Here is a 10,000-nt window from a genome sequence, read left to right as displayed (position 1 = left end):
GTTAGGGTTAGGGTTTGGTTTAGGTTTGCGTTAGGATTAGGTTTAGGGTTAGTGTTTGGGTTAGGGTTAGGGTTAGGTTCCGTTAGGGTTAGGGTTAGGGTTAGAGTTAGGGTTAGGGTTAGCGTTAGGTTTAGGATAGGGTTAGGTTTGCGTTAAGGTTAGTGTTAGGGTTAGGTTAGCGTTAGAGATAGGGTTAGTGTTAGGGTTAGGGTTACGTTTGCATTAGGGTAAGTTTTTGGGTTAGAGTTAGGGTTAGGGCTTAGGTTTAGGGTTAGGGTTAGGGTTAGCGTTAGGGTTTAAGGTTAGGGTTAGGGTTACGGTTAGGTTTAAGGTAGGGTTATGTTAGGGTTAGGTTTAGGGTTAGGGTTAGCGTTAGGGTTAGGTTTGCGTTAGCGTTAGGTTTAGGGTTAGGGTTAGGGTTAGGGTTAGGGTTAGGGTTAGTTTTGCATTAAGGTTAGTGTTAGGGTTAGGGTTAGGGTTATGGTTAGGTTTGCGTTAGGGTTAGGGTTACGGTTAGATTTAGGTTTAGGTTTATGGTTGTGTTTATGGTTATGATTACGTTTGCGTTAGGGTTAGGGTTAGGGTTAGGGTTACGGTTAGGGTTAGAGTTAAGGTTAGGGTTAGATTTGCGTTTGGGTTAGGGTTAGGGTTTAGGGGTTGGGTTAGTGTTAGGGTTAGAGTTAGGGTTAGGTTTAGGGTTAAGGTTAGGTTTGCGTTAGTGTTAGGGTTTGATTTAATGTTTGGTTTAGGGTTAGGTTTAGGTTTGCGTTAGGGTTAGTTTGGGGTTAGGTTTAGAGTTAGGGTTAGGGTTAGGGTTAATGTTAGGGTTAGGTTTAGCGTTAGGGTTAGGTTTTCGTTAGGGTTAGGGTTAGGGTTAGGGTTAGGGTTAGGGTTAAAGTTAGATTGCGTTAGGGTAGGGTTAGGTTTAGGGTTAGGTTTTGGATTAGGGTTATGTTTAGGTTTGCGTTAGGGTTAGGGTTAGGGTTACGGTTAGGGTTAGGTTTGCGTTAAGGTTAGGTTTAGTGTTATGGTTATGGTTATGGTTAGGGTTAGGGTTAGGTTTGCCTTAGGGTTAGGGTTAGGGTTAGGGTTAGGGTTAGGTTTAGGGTTAGGGTAAAGTTTAGGTTTTGGGTCCGGGTTTAGGGATGGTGTTAGGTTTAGGGTTAGTGATTTTGGTAGGGTTAGGGTAAGGTTTAGTGTTACGGTAAATGTTAGGGTTAGGGTTAGTATTAGGGTTCGAGTTAGGATTAGGGTTAAGTTAAGGTTAGGGTTAGGGTTAGGGTTAGGTTAAAGTTTATGTTAGCGTTAGGGTAAGGGTTAGGGTTAGTGTTAGGGTTAGGTTTTAGGATTAAGGTTAGGATTAGGGTGAGGGTTAGGGATAGGGATTAGGTTCAGAGTTAGGATTTAGGGTTAGGGTTAGGGTTAGGGTTAGGGTTTAGTGTTAGGGTTAGGGTTAGGGTTAGGGTTTAGGGTTCGGTTTAGGGTTAGGTGTAGGGTAAGTGTAAGGGTGTTAGGGTAAATGTTACGGTTAGTGTTAGTGTTAGTTTAGGGTTAGGGTTAGCGTTAGGGTTAGGGTTAGGGTTAGCTTTGGTTCGCATTAGGGTTATGGTTAGGGTGAGGGTTAGGGTTAGGGTTTAGTGTTAAGGATAGGTTAAGGGTTAGGGTTAGGGTTTACGGATAGTGTTAGGTTTAGGGTTATGATTAGGGGTAGTGTTAAGGTAAGGGTTAGTGTTAGGATAAATGTTAGGTTTAAGATTAGTGTTAGGGTTCGTGTTTCTGTTACGGTTAGGTTAGGGTTAGGGTTGGGTTAGGGTTAGGCTTAGGGTTAGATTTGCCTTAGGGTTAGGTTTAGGGTTAGGGTTAAGGTTATGTTTGCGTTAGGGTTAGGGTTAGGGTTAGGTTTGCGTTAAGGTTGTGGTGAGGGTTAGGGTTAGGGTTAGGTTTGCGTTAGGGTTATGGTTATGGTTAGGTTTAGTGTTAGGTTTAGGATTATGGTTAGGGGTTAGGGTTTTGGTTAGGGTTAGTTTTAGGGTTAGCGTTAGGTGTTTATGATTAGGTTTAGGGTTAGGGTTAGGGTTATGGTTAGGGTTAGGGTTAGGTTTGCGTTAGTGTTAGGGTTTGATTTAATGTTTGTGTTAGGGTTAGGTTTAGGTTTGCGTTATGGTTAGGTTTGTGGTTAGGATTAGAGTTAGGGTTAGGGTTAGGGTTAGGGTTAGTTTTACGTTAGGGTTAGGGTTAGGGATAGGTTTGCGATAGGGTTAGGATTAGGGTTAGGTTTGCGTTACGTTTAGGTTTAGGGTTAGGTTCGGGTTAGGGTTAGGGTTACGGTTAGGGATAGGGATAGGTTTGCGATAGGATTAGGGTTAGGGTTATGGTTAGGGTTAGTGTTAGGTTTGCGTTAGGGTTAGGGTTAGGGTTAGGAATAGGGTTAGGGTTAGTATTAGGTTTGCGTTAGGTTTAGGGTTAGGGTTAGGTTTAGGGTTAGGGATAGGTTTGTTTTAGGTTTAGGGTTTGGGTAAGGTTTAGGGTTAAGGTTAGGGTTAGGGTTATGGTTAGGTTTGCGTTAGTGTTATGGTTAGTTTTAGGGTTAGGGTTATGTTTGCGTTAAGGTTAGTTTAAGGGTTATGGTTATGGTTAGGTTTAGGGTTAGGGTTAGGTTTGCGTTAGGGGTAGGGTTAGGTTTAGGGTTAGGGTTAGGGTTAGGTTTGCGTTAGGGTTAGGGTTAGGGTTAGGTTTGCGTTAGGGATAGGGTTAGGGTTAGGATTAGGGTGACTTTTGCGTTAGGGTTATTGTTAGGGTTAGAGTTAGGGTTAGGTTTTACGTTTAGGGTTAGGATTTGGGTTAGGGTTAGCGTTAGGTTTCCATGGTTAGGGTTAGTGTTAGGGTTAGGGTTAAGGTTAGCGTTAGGGTTAGATTTGCGTTAGCGTTAGGGTTAGGGTTAGGGTTAGGGTTACGTTTGCGTTAGGGTTAGGGTTAGGGTTAGGTTTAGGGTTAGGTTTAGGGTTAATGTTAGGTTTGCGTTAGGGTTTGGGTTAGGGTTATGGTTAGGGTTAGGGGTTAGGGTTTTGGTTAGGGTTAGTGTTAGGGTTATCGTTAGGGTTTTATGATTAGGGTTATGCTTAGGGTTAGGTTTGCGTTAGGGTTAGGTTTAGGGTTAGTGATAGGGTTAGGCTTAGGTTTAGGGTTAGGTTTGCGTTAGGGTTAGGGTTTTGTTTAGGTTTATGGTTAGGGTTAGGTTTGCGATAGAGTTAGGTTTAGGGTTAGGTTTGCGTTAGAGTTAGGTTTAGTGTTAGGTTCAGGTTCGCGTTAGGGTTAGGATTAGGGTTACGGTTAGGGTTAGGTTTGCGTTAGGGTTACGGTTAAGGTTAGGGTTATGGTTTGGGTTACGTTTAGGGTTTAGGGTTAGGGTTAGTGTTAGGGTTAGGGGTAGGTTAGCGTTAGGGGTAGGGTTACGTTTAGGGTTAGATTTAGGGTTCGTTTCTGTTAAGGTTAGGTTTAGGGTTATGGTTAGGGTTAGGGTTGGGGTAAGCGTTAGGTTTGTGTTAGGTTTAGGGTTAGGGTTAGGGTTAGGGTTAGGATTAGCTTTAGGGTTAGGGTTTAAGGTTAGGGTTAGGGTTAGGTTTAATTTAGGGTTAGGTTAGTGTTAGGTTTAGGGTTAGGGTTAGCGTTAGGTTTAGGTTTGCGTTAGCGTTAAGGTTATGGTTAGGGTTAGGGTTAGCGTTAGGGTTAGGTTAGCGTTACGGTTAGGGTTAGGGTTAGGGTTATGTTTAGGTTTTCGTTAGGGTTAGGGTTAGGGTTAGGTTTAGTTTTAGGGTTATATTTATGGTTATGGTTACGGATAGGTTTGCGTTAGGATTAGGGTTAGTGTTAGGGTTAGGTTTAGGGTTAGGTTTAGTGTTAGGGTTAGGATTATGGTTAGGGGATAGGGTTTTGGTTAGGGTTAGTTTTAGGGTTAGCGTTAGGGTTTTATGATTAGGTTTAGGGTTAGGGTTAGGGTTAGCTTAAAGTTAGGGTTTAGGGATTGGGTTAGGGTTAGGGATAGAGTTAGGGTTAGGTTTAGGGTTAAGGTTAGGTTTGCGTTAGTGTTAGGGTTTGATTTAATGTTTGGGTTAGGGTTAGGTTTAGGTTTGCGTTAGGGTTAGGTTTGTGCTTAGGTTTAGAGTTAGGGTTAGGGTTAGGGTTAGGGTTAGTTTTACGTTAGGGTTAGGGTTAGGTTTGCGATAGGGTTAGGATTAGGGTTAGGTTTGCATTAGGTTTAGGGTTAGGGTTAGGTTCGTGTTAGGGTTAGGATTACGGTTAGGGATAGGGATAGGTTTGCGATAGGATTAGGGTTAGGGTTATGGTTAGGGTTAGCGTTAGGTTTGCGTTAGGGTTAGGGTTAGGGTTAGGGATAGGGTTAGGATTAGTGTTAGGTTTGAGTTAGGGTTACGGTTAGGGTTAGGGTTAGGGTTAAAGTTATGGTTAGGTTTAGGGTTAGGGTTAGGTTTTCATTAGGGTTAGTGTTAGGGTGAGGTTTGCGATAGGGTTTAGGTTCGGGTTAGGTTAAGGCTAATGTTAGGGTTATGGTTAGCGTTATTTTAGCGTTAGAGTTAGTGTTAGGCGTAGGATTAGGGTTAGTGTTAGGGTTAGGGTTAGGGTCAGGTTTAGGGTTAGGGATAGGTTTGTTTTAGTTTAGGGTTAAGGTTAGGTTTAGGGTTAGGATTAGGGTTAGGGTTATGGTTAGGTTTGCATTAGTGTTAGGGTTAGTTTTAGGGTTAGGGTTATGTTTGCGTTAAGGTTAGGTTAAGGGTTATGGTTATGGTTAGGGTTAGGGTTAGGGTTAGGTTTGCGTTAGGTGTAGGGTTAGTGTTAGGGTTAGGTTTAGGGTGAGGTTTAGGGTTAGGGTTAGGGTTAGGTTTGCGTTAGGGTTAGGGTTATGGTTAGGGTTAGGGTTAGGGTTAGGTTTAGAGTTAAGGTTAGGTTTACATTTGCTTTAGGGTTAGCGTTAGGTTTAGGTTTAGGGTTAGGGTTAGGTATGAGTTAGCTTTATGGTAAGGGTTAGGTTTAGGGTTAGGGTTAGGGTTAGGTTTGCGTCAGGGTTATGGTTATGGTTATGGTTAGGGTTAGGGTTAGAGTTAATGTTAGGGTTAGATTTGCATTAGGGTTATGGTAAGGGTTAGGTTTAGGGTTAGGATTAGGGTTAGGGTTAGGTTTGCGTTAGGGTTAGGGTTAGGGTTAGGGTTAGGGTTAGGGGTTAGGGTTTTGGTTAGGGTTAGTTTAGGGTTTGCGTTAGGGATTTATGATTAGGGTTAGGGTTAGTGTTAGGATTAGCTTTAGGGTTAGTGTTTAGGGTTTGGGTTTGTGTTAGGGTTAGGGTTAGGTTTACGATTAGGGTTAGGGTTAGCTTTATGGTTACGGTTTAGGGTTTGGGTTTGTGTTAGGGTTAGGGTTAGGGTTAGGGTTACGATTGCGTTAGGGTTAGTGTTAGGTTTAGAGTTAGGGTTATGGTTCAGGGTTAGGGTTAGGGTTAGGGTTTCATGGTTAGTGTTATGGTTAGGGTTAGCGTTAGCTTTAGGGTTAGGGTTTAAGGTTAGGGTTAGGGTTAGGGTTAGGGTTAGGTTTGCGTTAAGGTTAGGGTGAGGGTTAGGGTTAGGGTTAGGTTTGCGTTCGGGTTATGGTTAGGGTTAGGTTTAGGGTTATGTTTAGTGTTAGGGTTAGGATTATGGTTAGGTGTTAGGGTTTTGGTTAGGGTTAGTTTTAGGTTTAGCGTTAGGGTTTTATGATTAGGTTTACGGTTAGGGTTAGGGTTAGCTTAAAGTTAGGGTTTAGGGATTGGGTTAGGGTTAGGGATAGAGTTAGGGTTAGGTTTAGGGTTAAGGTTAGGTTTGCAGTAGTGTTAGGGTTTGATTTAATGTTTGGGTTAGGGTTAGGTTTAGGTTTGCGTTAGGGTTAGGTTTGTGGTTAGGTTTAGAGTTAGGGTTAGGGTTAGGGTTAGGGTTATGTTTACGTTAGGGTTAGGGTTAGGGTTAGGTTTGCGATAGGGTTAGGATTAGGGTTAGGTTTGCATTAGGTTTAGGGTTAGGGTTAGGTTCGGGTTAGGGTTAGGATTACGGTTAGGGATAGGGATAGGTTTGCGATAGGATTAGGGTTAGGGTTATGGTTAGGGTTAGGGTTAGGTTTGCGTTAGGGTTAGGGTTAGGGTTAGGGATAGGGTTAGGATTAGTGTTAGGTTTGCGTTAGGGTTAGGGTTAGGGTTAGGGTTAAAGTTAGGGTTAGGTTTAGGGTTAGGGTTAGGTTTTCATTAGGGTTAGTGTTAGGGTGAGGTTTGCGATAGGGTTTGGGTTCGGGTTAGGTTAAGGCTAATGTTAGGGTTATGGTTAGCGTTATTTTAGCGTTAGGGTTAGTGTTAGGGGTAGGATTAGGGTTAGTGTTAGGGTTAGGGTTAGGGTCAGGTTTAGGGTTAGGGATAGGTTTGTTTTAGTTTAGGGTTAGGGTTAGGTTTAGGGTTAGGGTTAGGATTAGGGTTATAGTTAGGTTTGCGTTAGTGTTAGGGTTAGTTTTAGGGTTAGGGTTAGGTTTGCGTTAAGGTTAGGTTAAGGGTTATGGTTATGATTAGGGTTAGGGTTAGGGTTAGGTTTGCGTTAGGTGTAGGGTTAGTGTTAGGGTTAGGTTTAGGGTTAGGTTTAGGGTTAGGGTTAGGGTTAGGTTTGCGTTAGGGTTAGGGTTGGGTTAGGTTTAGAGTTAAGGTTAGGTTTACATTTGCTTTAGGGTTAGCGTTAGGTTTAGGTTTAGGGTTAGGATTAGGTATGAGTTAGCTTTATGGTAAGGGTTAGGTTTAGGGTTAGGGTTAGGGTTAGATTTGCGTCAGGGTTATGTTATGGTTATGGTTAGGGTTAGGGTTAGAGTTAAAGTTAGGGTTAGATTTGCATTAGGGTTATGGTAAGGGTTAGGTTTAGGGTTAGGGTTAGGGTTAGTGTTAGGTTTGCGTTAGGGTTAGGGTTAGGGTTATGGTTAGGGTTATGGTTAGGGTTAGGGGTTAGGGTTTTGGTTAGGGTTAGTTTAGGGTTTGCGTTAGGGATTTATGATTAGGGTTAGGGTTAGTGTTAGGATTAGCTTTAGGGTTAGTGTTTAGGGTTTGTGTTTGTGTTATGGTTAGGGTTAGGTTTAGGATTAGGGTTAGGTTTAGCTTTAGGGTTAGGGTTTAGGGTTTGGGTTTGTGTTAGGGTTAGGGTTAGGGTTAGGTTTAGGGTTACGATTGCGTTAGGGTTAGTGTTAGGTTTAGAGTTAGGGTTATGGTTTAGGGTTAGGGTTAGTGTTAGGGTTTCATGGCTAGTGTTATGGTTAGGGTTAGCGTTAGCTTTAGGGTTAGGGTTTAAGGTTAGGGTTAGGGTTAGGGTTAGGGTTAGGTTTGCGTTAAGGTTAGGGTGAGGGTTAGGGTTAGGTTTAGGTTTGCGTTCGGGTTATGGTTAGGGTTAGGTTTAGGGTTAGGTTTAGTGTTAGGGTTAGGATTATGGTTAGGGGTTAGGGTTTTGGTTAGGGTTAGTTTTAGGGTTAGCGTTAGGGTTTTATGATTAGATTTAGGGTTAGGGTTAGGGTTAGCTTAAAGTTAGGGTTTAGGGATTGGGTTAGGGTTAGGGATACAGTTAGGGTTAGGTTTAGGGTTAAGGTTAGGTTTGCGTTAGTGTTAGGGTTTGATTTAATGTTTGGATTAGGGTTAGGTTTAGGTTTGCGTTAGGGTTAGGTTTGTGGTTAGGTTTAGTGTTAGGGTTAGGGTTAGGGTTAGGGTTAGTTTTACATTAGGGTTATGGTTAGGGTTAGGTTTGCGATAGGGTTAGGATTAGGGTTAGGTTTGCATTAGGTTTAGGGTTAGGGTTAGGTTCGGGTTAGGGTTAGGATTACGGTTAGGGATAGGGATAGGTTTGCGATAGGATTAGGGTTAGGGTTATGATTAGGGTTAGGGTTAGGTTTGCGTTAGGGTTAGGGTTAGGGTTAGGGATAGGGTTAGGATTAGTGTTAGGTTTGCGTTAGGGTTAGGGTTAGGGTTAGGGTTAGGGTTAAAGTTAGGGTTATGTTTAGGGTTAGGGTTAGGTTTTCATTAGGGTTAGTGTTAGGGTGAGGTTTGCGATAGGGTTAGGGTTCGGGTTAGGTTAAGGCTAATGTTAGGGTTTTGGTTAGCATTATTTTAGCGTTAGGGTTAGGGTTAGTGTTAGGGGTAGGATTAGGGTTAGTGTTAGGTTTAGGGTTAGGGTCAGGTTTAGGGTTAGGGATAGGTTTGTTTTAGGTTTAGGGTTAGGGTTAGGTTTAGGGTTAGGGTTAGGGTTAGGGTTATGGCTAGGTTTGCGTTAGTGTTAGGGTTAGTTTTAGGGTTACGGTTAGGTTTGCGTTAAGGTTAGGTTAAGGGTTATGGTTATGGTTAGGGTTAGGGTTAAGGTTAGGTTTGCATTAGGTGTACGGTTAGTGTTAGGAATAGGTTTAGGGTTAGGTTTAGGGTTAGGGTTAGGGTTAGGTATGCGTTAGGGTTAGGGTTAGGGTTAGCGTTAGGGTTAGGGTTAGGGTTATGTTTGCGTTAGGGTTAGGGTTAGGGTTAGGTATGCGTTAGGGATAGGGATAGGGTTAGGGTTAGGGTGACTTTTGCGTTAGGGTTAGTGTTAGGGTTAGAGTTAGGGTTAGGTTTTACGTTTAGGGTTAGGGTTAGGGTTAGGGTTAGCGTTAGGGTTAGATTTGCGTTAGCGTTAGGGTTAGGGTTAGGGTTACGTTTGCGTTAGTGTTAGGGTTAGGGTTAGGTTTAGGGTTAATGTTATGTTTGCGTTAGGGTTTGGGTTAGGGTCATGGTTAGGGTTAGGGGTTAGGGTTTTGGTTAGGGTTAGTGTTAGGGTTATCGTTAGGGTTTTATGATTAGGGTTAAGGTTAGGGTTAGGTTTGCGTTAGGTTTAGGTTTAGTGTTACTGATAGGGATAGGCTTAGGTTTAGGGTTAGGTTTGCGTTAGGGTTAGGGTTTTGTTTAGGTTTATGGTTAAGGTTAGGTTTGCGATAGAATTAGGTTTAGGGTTAGGTTTGCGTTAGAGTTAGGTTTAGTGTTAGGTTCGGGTTCGGGTTAGGGTTCGGATTAGGGTTAGGGTTAGGGTTAGGTTTGCGTTAGGGTTACGGTTAGGGTTAGGGTTATGGTTAGGGTTACGTTTAGGGTTTAGGGTTAGGGTTAGGGTTAGGATTAGGGTTAGGTTAGCATTAGGGTTAAGGTTACGGTTAGGGTTAGATTTAGGGTTCGTTTCTGTTAAGGTTAGGTTTAGGGTTATGGTTAGGGTTAGGGTTAGGGTTATGGTAAGGTTTAGGGTTAGGTTTGCGTAGGGATAGGGTTAGTGTTAGGGTTAGGGTTAGGGTTAGGATTGGGGTTAGGGTTAGGTTTGCGTTAGGGTTACGGTTAGGGTTAGGGTTATGGTTCATGTTCCGTTTAGGGTTTAGGGTTAGGGTTAGGGTTATGGTTAGGGTTAGGATTAGGTTTGCGTTAGTGTTAGGGATACGGTTAGGGTTAGGTTTAGGGTTCGTTTGCGTTAAGCTTAGGTTTAGGGTTATGGTTAGGGTTAGGGTTGGGGTAAGGGTTAGGTTTGTGTTAGGTTAGGGTTAGTGTTAGGGTTAGGTTTAGGGTTAGGGTTAGTGTTAGGGTTAGGGTTAGGGTTAGGTTTGCGTTAGGGTTAGGGTTAGGTTTAGGTTAGCGTTAGGGATAGGGTTAGGGTTAGGGTTAGAGTTAGGGATAGGGTTATGGTTATGGTTAGGGTTAGGTTTGCGTTAGGGTTAGGGTTAGGGTTAGGGTTAGGGTTAGGGATAGGGTTAGGGTTTGCGTTAGGTTTCCATTAGGGTTAGTGTTAGAGTTAGGTTTTCGTTAGTGATTGGGTTACGTTTAGGGATAGGGTGAGGTTTGAGTTAGGGTTAGTGTTAGGGTTAGAGTTAGAGTTAGTATTTACGTTTAGGGTTAGGGTTAGGGTTAGGGTTATCGTTAGGGTTCCATGACTAGGGTTAGTGTTAG

Source organism: Rhinolophus sinicus, chromosome 14, assembly GCF_057876585.1.
Source record: "Rhinolophus sinicus isolate RSI-liver-muscle chromosome 14, RSI-T2T, whole genome shotgun sequence".
Lineage (NCBI taxonomy): Eukaryota > Metazoa > Chordata > Mammalia > Chiroptera > Rhinolophidae > Rhinolophus > Rhinolophus sinicus.
This window is presented reverse-complemented; position numbering follows the sequence as displayed.